The following is a 13,501-nucleotide window of genomic DNA, read 5'->3' on the forward strand; positions in this document are numbered from 1 at the left end:
GCGAATGCTGTACGATACGTAACTTAAGGGTAGAAACAAAAACTCATGGTTAATACATGTTATATACCAAAACTAAACAAGAGAAAATATTGATAATGTAAGCTATTGCCGATTTTTTCCCCAGGTTGTTGGGTTTCAGTCTTATAAACGTATACCCTAATTCTATTTTATTCATTAGTGTGCATTTCAGTTTTACCAGTCAGTAAATATAGATGTACCAAAACATGCATTGATATATAAATGTGTATTGATCTTACCAACAAAATAAAAAAATAATAATAAAAAAATGGTACCTTTTCTGTCTATCATTTGTCTACTTCTCTGTCCTATATTTTCCCCAATTTAACTGTATTGTAGTCTTCGCATGTAACGTTGTCATTTTTATTTTATAATTAACATTGTCATTAAAGCGGGAGGTTTGGCAGGCCAAAAACCAGGTTCAACCCACCATTTTTGTTCTTTAAATGCCCTCTTCTAAATCATTAAAATTGCCATTGTTATATTATAGCTCGTTTCTGTGTGTGTTACATTTTAATGTTGTGTTTCTATTGTATTGTAGTTCTATTGTATTTGATGGAATGTAACCCAATTTTAGTTTGTAACCTAGTCTGCCTCGGAAATGAGGTTCGGTAAAGAGGGTCATAACCATTCTTGGCTAGCAAAATGTTCGAAACCGATATTCTAATGAGAGAAAAGATACGCATGACTTGTAAACTGATGTGAGAAAGATTAGCTTGTAGCATCACAACGTCACACATCACTTAATATCATCCCCATTTATTGGTTGGGTTCGTGTTGATTAGTCTTAATATAGTTCTCTATGTTGTGTCTTGTATACTAGTATTTGTCTGTTTGTCATTTTATTTTTAGCCAAGGCTTCGTCAGTTTATTTTCTATTTATGAGTTTTACTCTCCCTTTGGTATCTTTCGTTCCTATTTAGAAATTCTTAATTTATATGAAATCAGTTGTCTATTTTATTTTATATCCTATTGTCCATAGCTACACAAGCAGTAACTGTGACATCTTTCGGCAGTTTGCGTCATATTTAGATATCATTAAATTGATTCAAAGATATTATGAAGGTGAGAAGATGTAGTATAATTATCAATGTGACAACTCACCAAAAGAAGACCAAATAAAATAACAATAGGTTATCAAACGGCCTAATGCAATGAAAAAAATACAAGCCGCATAGTGGTTAGCTTTTCAAAATCTACGATACGACAAATGTAAAATATTTAAACGAGAAACTCACGGCCTAATGTATGTTAAAAAAATTAACGCAAAGTAAACATTGTAGCAGTTTTGTATATGTTCGCATACGTCTCTCTTTCTAAAAGTACTTCATTAATAGCTAGCTATTTCATCCATTTGTACATATAACACCAAATAATTTCTTTATGTCGTCACATTATTGCATTAAACCTGGCAAACAATACTTATTATTGAATTTAATTTAGTTGGTAATGAATAAAGTATTCTTTTATTTCTATTTTGATAAAAATTAACTAGACGACATCACTTACAAAATATTACTGATAATGTGGATATGGAAAGGTCAAAGGAATTCCAAAGAAATTATCTTTTTATTTGAATGTGTTTTTTTGTTGGCGATAACTAAAGGAAAATCAGATTACATACCCAATTAAGGTTAGTACTTCTGACAAAATGTCAAAATGATCAATTGCACCAGTATTAATTCAGGTTTCACAATTAAACTAATTGTGTGGTTGGTTCGAGCTGCTCTAGGTACTTCTTAAATACCTTGAACTTAACAATGTATTGGTGTGAACATAGAATTTGTAGTTGGTCAAATTAAATACGAATATTTCAAATATATTTAATTCAAATTAAAACTAAGCACAATAGCTGATAAAAAGAAATTATAAGGTGTGATATAAATGCAATCGAGACAACTCTCCATCTAAGTCACATATGTAAAAAGTAAACAATTATAGTTCTAAGTATGGCGTTCAACACGATGGCTTGGCTTTTCTAAATAGGAAGGGCCCAAAAATTACTTTGCGTGGCATAAGTGAACATCACTCTTGCGTTGAGGAGTATCGTCACTCCATTTTCATTTTGAGCGAATGATTGAATAATATGATGCTGAATAGTACTAGTTATTCTGCAAAGCAGATATTTAAAATTGCCAATCAGCAAAGCTGTCATTCACGAATTAAGTGCTTAACTACCAGGGCACACACATTATCCTACACACTGATATTCACGAAGACCTTGATTAATTTTAATAGTGCAGAGATACAGGCAACTCCCTCTATCTAGTAAATAACGTCACAAAGGCGCATAATTGACGATTTTATTTACCGGTGAAGAATACAACTCAATATTCTATTCAAACAGGTGAATCCAGCGGAAAAAAAACATAGGAAATACAACACCAACAAACATAAACCACTGGAAAACAGGTATGATGTGTTTGACATTTTGATTTTTTCATTTATCAAAGTCAAGGAACGGTTTTGTTTTTAACCGGATTTTTGTGACAAAAATGTCGGTTATTGATTTGGGGATGCTCGGCGGGCTGGCGGTCGGTCGGGCGGGCGGCAATCAAATGTGAACCGTTCAACCAAAGCTTTTAAAATTTTAATATGTTTTTCTTCATCAGTAATGGTTCTTGTGATATTGCCATGACACAAATAACTGCTAATTAATCCGGTTTGCTGTCGTTGTGACAGCCTCTTGTTTTTAAATTTCATGGTTTTCGGGAGAAAAAAAATATTGCTGCTTTATATATTTAGATGTAGAAATATGTGACAGGAGTGCCATTGCGACAACTCTCAAATACTATACCATACCACACCAAACAGCAAGCTATATTAAGGATAACAAACATATTCAAACGAGAAAACTAACGGTCTAATCTATATAACAAAGAGAAAGGAGAAAAACCTGTAAACTACAGCAACAACTACTGAACATTTCTGACTCAGAACAGGTGCAAACAATTGCAACGGTATTACATTAGTGTAGAATAGATTCATCTCATTGAAATTTGAAGTAATTAAATCAATCAAATACTCAAATCATAGTTATCAGACAGTAATGTACCAGATAACATAAAAAACAACCAATCAATGCTGACATTAAATGATGACTGACGTGTCAAATTACGTTCCTTACATTTATGAAAAATAAGAAACAATCTATTCTGCGTAAATAATATAAGACACAGGACAGAACCTGTTACAGCTTCAAGTTAATGAACATACTTATTTCATGTGTTGACAGTGATGTATGACACTATATCTTTTATATGAACGTTCTATCTGATTAAAAACACGCCAACGTCGATTATAAATCAATGTAACCTTATAACTACGTACTGGAAAGTGAAGTAATTTGTAATGTTCATCCTCGAGTTGAGGACTATGCAAGAAAATGTGTAAAGTACGAACCAGATGAACCAGAGCTGGACACTTTGTCGGAATTAATCAAAGCTATTCTATCATGCATTCAGACGCGTATTTAAAAACTACGATTATTTGGTCCATATAAATAGGTGTGAGCTAATGCTTTATCTAAAGAGATAGTTTACAAAAAACAGCAAAATATGTATACATGTGAAGCAATGGCTCATAGCTTATAAGTAATTACATTTCTCACTAAATGGAAGAAGTGTGTAAGCAGAAATTCTTAGTTCAGAATAATAAATAGGAACAGTTTAATTGGCAGTTAGATTACTTTTGTTGGTCAGTCTATTGTTTTATTTATTATACCTCGGGTATCATTTTCTATAAGAAATAACTACACAATATTTCCAACTATTGGATCTCGTCGAAACTATTTGAACCCAAGCGTAATAATTTTTAGCGGTATTTCAATCGTAGGATTGTTTCAATACCGCATGAGTTACGATGTCGCGTTTTACCTAGGTTTGACGTAAATACTTGACGTAGCCTAAGTATTTCATAAAATTTATAATGAAGTAAACGCTATTTTTACACTAACGATTGTTGATTTATTCCCTCCTTTTACTGTTTGTGCTAATTTTTTTTATTGAATAAAGCACTTACTGATTGGATAATCGTGGAATATTATGTGTATTGTCTCAGACAGGGTATATACTTTGACATTCCCGGCTTAGAGTTTATACCCTGTCTGAGACCTGAATTACACATATATCACGGATTACGCCTGACTTAATGTTATTTTCCAATGCAAGTATTTGTTGACACCACATATATGTTGAAAACCCCAACCTGATATGTTTGGCATACGTGAAGGGTTTTCTAATTTGCTGTGAACACAATTTCATCGTGTATGTAATAATTTATAATAACACTTTTAGCATTAAAAGTGTAAATTGCCTGATTCTGTATTAAAAATGTATTATTAACTGACGCACGTTTTAATTTTCCCTCTGTGAGCCGATGCCAGTCCTATAGCTTTTGACTACGTCACATAGTAACCAGTGTTTTGATGACGTTTTTGAGGTTCCAATTTGGAATAAAAACGTCGTATATACCCCGGCAGTTTTCCGAATATATACTGACATCTGTGTGTTGTTATCCAATCACAAACCTCGATATATTTGTAATCCGTAATATACACTGTTGTATTGTGTGTACTGTTGTTTGCCAATTGTTCTGAATAAAAAGGGTAAAAAAGAGGCACCATCATACAACCATTTTCGTAATGTTGCAATTATATATGGTTCTCATGCTGTAAAAGTGAACAGACAATAATATCATCATATAACATTATTCGTATTATGAATATAAATAACAAATGGAGACTGACGTGTTTTAAAAAGTTCATTATAAACCAAGTAATTACAAGACGACTATCTATTTTGATGTAAAAAAAATATAAGATTCATATAAAAACTCAGTTAGACTAACTGATTGATGAATATACCTATTTGTCTTTCTGACATTGATGTATTACAACATATATCTTTTTGGTGGCCGTTCAATCTCATTAAAACAATCTTCCAACTTCTATTATAAATCAATGATACCGTATGACTACGTACAGTATTCCGGTTTTACATAAGTAAAACTGACCTGACGATTTTTTTTTATAATTTATCGTTCTGATAAAGTTTGATTGATTATAACGTCATGATCGCTCATAGTATTTGGTCTATTTGATAACTGTAGTGTTTATGAATAGGTAGACAATCTTGCTCGAATACGTAATTCTATAGTGTTCCTTGCTTTCATCAAGTAGTAATGTACACACTTATACTATTGATACATACTAGTATGATAGTCAGCAATTTCTGGGTTCGTACTGTTCAACTAGAAGTGCATATTCTATTATGTCTATAATTCAAATTTGATTATTTTGTTTGATACTAGTAAATAAGAATGTATCCACTACTAATTGCGTTTGAAAAGAACTTCAAATTTCAAATACTAGAGATTAATAATATTCTTCCCCAAGGCAGAAAGTATGGTGTTTTAGGGTGATGTCATTACTTTATTTCTCTTTCTGTTTTGTTGGGATATGTTTCTGTTTGATATGACTATTTATAAGTGTTCTCTGTTTCCCGTTTTAGCTACTGAAGTCTCTATCTAGGTTACATGTAACATCAATAAGAATCAAATTTACAATAAGCTAGCTATAAACCCAGGTTCAATCTACCATTTTCTATATAAGAAAATGCCTGTACAAAATCAGTTATATGACAGTTGTTATCAATTCGTTTCAGCTTTTGTTTTTTAATTTGATTAGGAACTTTCCTTTTTTGAATTTCCCTCGGAGTTCAGTATTTTTTCATCGTACTTTTCACGAGGAAAACCACACCATGCATATAGGTTTATACTTGTGTTAAAAATCAAGTGTATGATTTAATACATCTTTAGAAGTAACAGTTCACTGGTACTTTATACTCCTTTAATTTATGATTTCAATTCAGTTAACATCAAACGAAATTTATATTAACCGTATAAATATTATCAACTGACGGAGAAGATATTTAAGTTACAATATAATGATGCAATAACAATTGTTTACGCTTGCTGAATAAGTTACAAGGCTTTAATTTCTACTTTGTAACATTGAAAGAAATTATGTGCTAGTTGGCATTCTTGGGATAAAGTCAGCTAACAATTCATTTAGTTAATTTCAAATTTTACCTCCAGTACACAAAGAGCAGATGGTTATTAACAACAGTATTGCATAAACAAGCTTAAGGAAGTTGATTGATAGTTTGAACATTCGCTAAGGTCAGTGAAATAGTTCATGCTGTTAAGAAATTATTAGCTGTTGAAACAAGTTGCGTCAACAATTCCACCTAATGTAATAATGCTGCATTTTGATTCGATAAGAGACATGGTATTTTTCACCAATTTCTATGTATTGAAATTTTCTTTTCTCTGCCGGGGTTTTTGCCATTAGGGAATTCCATGTGCCGGGGTATTTGCTAGCAAATACCATGGTAGATGGGGAATACCATGTCTGAAAATAACCCAATAAATTTCTTTCTATTTATAAAGGACAAATTTATTGTCTTTCTTAATAAACGGTTCTAAATAAAATATTTAGGATAAAAACATCATTTAACTTATTAAATTTATAGTGAATGACGTAAACAATTCCGCAGACCTGTACTTTTAATGACGTCAACAATAAAACTCAACGGAAACGCATTTTCAACTGGTCATAAACATACACTAGAATTCGCCTGTATTTACGCTTCACACAAACTGTGAAAGTGTAGAAGTCAACCAAGCATCTGCTTATCATATATACGGTCAACGACTATACATTAAAAATGATCAGAAATGATTATAAGGCCAATGTAATTTTAATAACGGCGCAAATAGCACAGCTGCAGTATAAATACCAAAATATCCATTCAAGTAGAAACTCCATATGATACCCGATTACAATAAAAGAGGGACGAAAGATACCAAAGGGACAGTCAAACTCATAAATCTAAAACAAACTGTCAACGCCATGGCTAAAAATGAAAAAGACAAACAGACAAACAATAGTACACATGACACAACATAGAAAACCAAAGAATACACAACACGAACCCCACCAAAAACTAGGGGTGATATCAGGTGCTTTCTGGGGTCAAGATGGATACAAAAAAACATTCGGTGGAATTAAACAATTATATTATACTTACAAGGGGTATTTGCAAAAAATACCTCTTGTAAGCATGATATATTTGTATATAAATCTTGCATACACAGAAATTTAAGTTTAGGATTACATCTGTTATTGGATGATATCGCCATATACGTGAATAACATATGAAGCATATCTTATTTGATGCAAATAAAAAAAAGTAGTTTCTGAAATTAGAGGCATTGGTGTATAGTCCTCTGGTTTGACAATTTTAACAAAGTAATATCACGAAACGAGGTCTCTGCATATGTGACGCCTTTTCATAAAATTTCGTAGAGATGTTCAAACTCAAAAGTCCAAATTACTGCCGTAAAGTAAAAAACAAAATTTATATTTTTGATAACAATGTCATCACTGTTTCGGAGTTTCAAAACGTATATGGATTTTCGATCAAATGTATCATAATAATATTAAAAAGGATTTAAGATGTTTGCTTTTTCTTGAATTAACTATTTTTCAGATATTTAGTTGACTCTAGTTTATGCATGTCGTGTCAAAGATTTGTTACTTAAATAGTTGTATTACATTAAGTTTAAAAAAAAACGCCAATTTTTAAAACCTTTCTTTTATCTGTGTTCTTTATCAGACTTTTTGAAAGAAAAATGATGCATAAAAAAGTACATTGTACTTGTTTTGGCTTTCGTACTTGTGTATCTGGGCCTCACTAGGAAGTCTTGTGTGGACGAATCGCACTTCTGGCGTATTCAATTTTAAACCTTGTGCCTTTAGTTAGCTATTATTTGTGTTTTTCTTTGTTCCATTTGTTCTCCTATTTATTTGTATTGTTGTCCTGTTATGTTATGTTGTCAATTTTATAATTAACATTGCCATTAAAGTGGGAGGTTTGGCATGCCACAACATAAGGTTCAACCCATCATTTGTTTTTTTTTCTTTTAAATGTCATGTACATATATTTATCAAAGGTACCAGGATTATAATTAAGTACACCAGACGCGCGTTTTGTCTACATAAGACTCATGAGTCACGTTCAGATCAAATTAGTTATAAAGCCCAACAAGTACAAAATTGAACAGCATTAAGGACCCAAAATGTCAACAAGTTGTGCCAAATACGGCTAAGGTAATCTACTCCTAGTGTAAGAAAATCCTTAGTTTTTCGAAGAATTCAAAATTTAGGAATTTGGCCATTGTTATATTATAGTTCGTTTTTGTAAGTGCTACCTTTTAACGTTGTGTTCTTTTTTGTCGTTTGTTTCTTCTTATATTTGAGTGTGAATTCACATTATTATTAGATGTGTCACGGTACTTTTCTATCCCAAATTCATGTATTTAACTTTGATGTTATATTTGCTATTCTAATAGGATTTTGGCTAATGTTTAATTCGTTTCTGTGTGTGTGTAACATTAAAATGTTGTGTCATTATTCTCCTCTTATATTTAATGCGTTTCTCTAAGTTTAAGTTTGTAACCCGGATTTTTTTCTTTCCATCGATTTGAGTTTTGAACAGCGGTATACAACTGTTGCCTTTATTTAACAAATGTGCAATTATCCATTTCTCAAAAGCAAGGACACAAATCTTTTTTGGTTCAAGTTTTAATGTCCGTGATTTAGAAACTACTAATTTAATAAATATTTTTTAGAAAGCCTGTTATTTTAAAACAAATATTAAACATCCTTGACACATTTTGTAATAACTTTTTTTCTAATCTAGAAGATATTTTACTATCTTTGCCTGACTTAACAATACACTGTTGTTCATGTACATTGATAATTAAATGAGTGAGAAGATAACTTGTACATTTTTTTCATTTTCATACTTTGTTCGTCTTTTATGCTGTTAGCGATATATTAATTAATTAGGTTTCGTCAGTAAATTTATAAAGATTGAATTAAGGAAAAAAATACAGCGACGATACTTATAATCAGCAAAGTGCCGAATATTTTAATACAAGGGTCAAATTTTTGTTGAGTCTGGTGATAAGATATTAAAGCAATAGATATTACAATGGGGAATTATTGTGTACCTCTACTGACTGATCGTTTTTTTTTGTATCAGGATTCATACATAACCGTACCTAAGTCAAAAAAGGACCAGTTATCTTGCGATGTTCTTTGTATTAACATTCTAGCCGCGACTGCGTATTAAGTATATGTATATATATCGCAGTTTATTCGATACGTCAGAGCTTAGATGTTCTATCATATCTTTATCGACTATTAAGGTAAGGTTTGCATGAAACCTGGATTTTTTTCTTGGTGATGTTATAGCAATATGATACATCATTTTGTTCAGGGAGGACGACCCAAACATTTAATGAAAATAAATCGAACATCGCCCGTCCCGTTTTTTCAGGTGAAAAGCTCAAAATTCCGATTTTTTAGGATTTTTAGGGGAAAATGTATTTGAATTCTTTTGAAATAATCATATATGCGAGTGAATATAAAAAATAAAACTGAATGAAACATGTATAAATAATTGTGGTTCATTCATTAATAATAAATTTGAATTAAAAATATCATAAGAAAAATCATAAAAACAAGATGTTTTAATTTTTGGCTAAAAAATATCACGTTGCCATGGCAACAAAAAGCCAAAAATATCCCTTTTCCAGGTCCAACGTTTTTGTAAAAAAAACTGTGAAATTAAGGAATTAACTATTTGCATTATAATGAGCTAATAAAATTGGGATGTGCCCGAACTCGTTTTTACGGAAATGGCCGTTATATGTGTTTATCTTGTCATTTCTGTTAAACAAAAACATTTTTTTGTTGTTGATCTGCAAGGAAGAAAGTCATCTTAAATAGCATCTTCTTATAAACAATCATGTTGTCTTGTAACACTTTGGGATTGACCATAATCAATGAGAGAAAACAGTGATTAACTTAAAAGATCAATGTAGGATAAAAAAAAACTTAATTCAAATAGTTTGGGGGTGGGGATGGGGGGATAAAAGTTGCTGCAACTTTTGTTAATTTAACATCGATTCTACATTTATCCATATCGGTTAATCAATTTTCCCAAATTAAGTTATGAGAGGGAGGGGAGGGTCAGTGAGCAAACTATGTGAATTAAGTGGTTTTTTTTTTTATCCTACATTAAAATGTGGTCTCTTAACTTTTATGCCCACAACTATCAGTCGTAAGGGGAGGTGTTTAACTTTGGTCATACTTGTGTAATACATGTACAAGACTCTGATTTTGAAGGAAACGCTTATATTCTTTCAGTTCTTCAAACTGTAATATTTTAAATCTTAGAAAAGCATTGCTCCGTTGCCCCATGTTTGGTAAATTGTTTGTATGCAGCAATTGGACGAAAAGACATCAGTTTTGACTAAAGTAAAGTCATTTACAGCAGCCGTGTTTACTCCATTCTTTTAAATCTAGACATCAACAAATGTTATTCAAATATGATCAAATAATCATGACTAAGCAGGGGAAAGCCTTGCAGGAGAAAGATAGTACTGGTATGATTTGTCGACCCAAACATTTAATGAAAATAAATCGAACATCGCCCGTCCCGTTTTTTCAGGTGAAAAGCTCAAAATTCCGATTTTTTAGGATTTTTAGGGGAAAATGTATTTGAATTCTTTTGAAATAATCATATATGCGAGTGAATATAAAAAATAAAACTGAATGAAACATGTATAAATAATTGTGGTTCATTCATTAATAATAAATTTGAATTAAAAATATCATAAGAAAAATCATAAAAACAAGATGTTTTAATTTTTGGCTAAAAAATATCACGTTGCCATGGCAACAAAAAGCCAAAAATATCCCTTTTCCAGGTCCAACGTTTTTGTAAAAAAAACTGTGAAATTAAGGAATTAACTATTTGCATTATAATGAGCTAATAAAATTGGGATGTGCCCGAACTCGTTTTTACGGAAATGGCCGTTATATGTGTTTATCTTGTCATTTCTGTTAAACAAAAACATTTTTTTGTTGTTGATCTGCAAGGAAGAAAGTCATCTTAAATAGCATCTTCTTATAAACAATCATGTTGTCTTGTAACACTTTGGGATTGACCATAATCAATGAGAGAAAACAGTGATTAACTTAAAAGATCAATGTAGGATAAAAAATAAACTTAATTCAAATAGTTTGGGGGTGGGGATGGGGGGATAAAAGTTGCTGCAACTTTTGTTAATTTAACATCGATTCTACATTTATCCATATCGGTTAATCAATTTTCCCAAATTAAGTTATGAGAGGGAGGGGAGGGTCAGTGAGCAAACTATGTGAATTAAGTGGTTTTTTTTTTTATCCTACATTAAAATGTGGTCTCTTAACTTTTATGCCCACAACTATCAGTCGTAAGGGGAGGTGTTTAACTTTGGTCATACTTGTGTAATACATGTACAAGACTCTGATTTTGAAGGAAACGCTTATATTCTTTCAGTTCTTCAAACTGTAATATTTTAAATCTTAGAAAAGCATTGCTCCGTTGCCCCATGTTTGGTAAATTGTTTGTATGCAGCAATTGGACGAAAAGACATCAGTTTTGACTAAAGTAAAGTCATTTACAGCAGCCGTGTTTACTCCATTCTTTTAAATCTAGACATCAACAAATGTTATTCAAATATGATCAAATAATCATGACTAAGCAGGGGAAAGCCTTGCAGGAGAAAGATAGTACTGGTATGATTTGTCTAATTGTTACACATGATATTCAGATTTGGGGTCTTTGACCAAACAAACAAACTCCATGCTCCTATGCGTGATGAAAGACGAAACAGACGATGGCCTTGGAAAACAAATGACCAGCCGTATATGTATTGTTGATAATAAAATACGTAATGCAGTTATGTAGACCTGTAATATGAAAATCTTCCACATTTTAATCAATTAAAATCAGTTCAATAAAGTTGATGTTCCCAAATGCACTTTTATTGTACACGCGTAGGGGAGACAGTTAAACGGGAATTTGCGACCGTCAAATCAGAATTGATCATGGCTTCTCTTTAACCATAGTTATGTTATACCGATTGTAATGCATTACACATAGAAAAATATAGTTTTTATGGCGGGAGACAAGAGAAATCGGACGGGAGAATGGAGAAAGGTATCCCCTGTCCGACCATTCATAAATCTAGAACTGTAAAAGTGACGACATCAAAATTCAAATATATTCTGTGTTTTTGTGGCATAAAGCATTGTGCATAAGTTTTATATTAGTTGGTTGGGGAAGACTAAAGTAAGAGAATGGAAACTAATTTTGTATTAAAAAACGGACGTACACTATAATACGTACATTCGGATCAACGTACAAACAGACAAAGATGCAACTCAATGCCCACTTTGCTACAGCGGGGGCATACAAATGTATATTCATGAAATAAAATAAAACTCCGCGAAACTTCATGAATTGTTTTTGCACATAGACGTTATGGATAAACGTGACGTCATATAAATGAAAACTAACAAACTGAAGGTCATAACGTTACTTGTACGATTCAAATTTTGATAAAATTACTCCAAAACGACGATTTTGAGGTAGGTGTTGTTTTATTTTCGATAATATTGTAGTTATCGAACATTGGTTATTCAAAGCAATTCAAAATGGCGGGTCCCTCCTTTTTTCAATTATTTGAATTCGAGTTATATCCCTGTGTACGCAAACCTTACCTCAAGTCTTTAATTTTCCTTTCTTTCATTTTTCAATTTGTGAAGACAATGTTTATTTGATATTAGGTTAGTAGGGAGGCGGGTTTTATTTCATACACGGTGAGTAGTGGAGCTACGTCCCTTTATATTGCATATTAGGTTGTAGGGAGGCGGGGATTATTTCATACACGGTTAGTAGTGGTGTTACGTCCCTTTATAAAAACAATCGGAACTGCGAAAAAATCTTAAAGGTTTCAACAGACGAGGAAATTGATGATTAAGATTGACATAAATTTGTTGTACACATTTAAACCTAACATATAAAAAATATGATTGCCAATGAGACAACTATCCACAAAAGACCAAAATGACACAAACATTAACAATTATAGGTCACCGTACGGCCTTCAACATTGAGCAAAGCCCATACCGCATATAGTCAGCTATAAAAGGCCCCGATAAGACAATGTAAAACAATTAAAACGAAAAAACTAACGGCCTTATTTATGTAAAAAAAGCTCTTTTCGTTGGCTATTGATCTTGGATCCAGAATAAATGGAAGGAGATTCTTAATGCTAACAGTATTGAAGACTGGCTTGCTCATTTTGATAGAACACAAGTCTAAATTTTACACGTTAAGATAGTTGGTAAAATAAATTCGTTACATAGTGTGCTAGCGACGTAATACGGTATATATGGGGCCAGTAATGTCCATTTGTATTACCGTATTAGGTCACTAGCACACTATGTTACTAATAATATTATGAATATGTGTCTTAACTTACTTGCTGTATGTTTTTCCTTCTTGGCATATATGAGAAC

Source organism: Mytilus trossulus, chromosome 9, assembly GCF_036588685.1.
Source record: "Mytilus trossulus isolate FHL-02 chromosome 9, PNRI_Mtr1.1.1.hap1, whole genome shotgun sequence".
NCBI classification, from domain to species: domain Eukaryota; kingdom Metazoa; phylum Mollusca; class Bivalvia; order Mytilida; family Mytilidae; genus Mytilus; species Mytilus trossulus.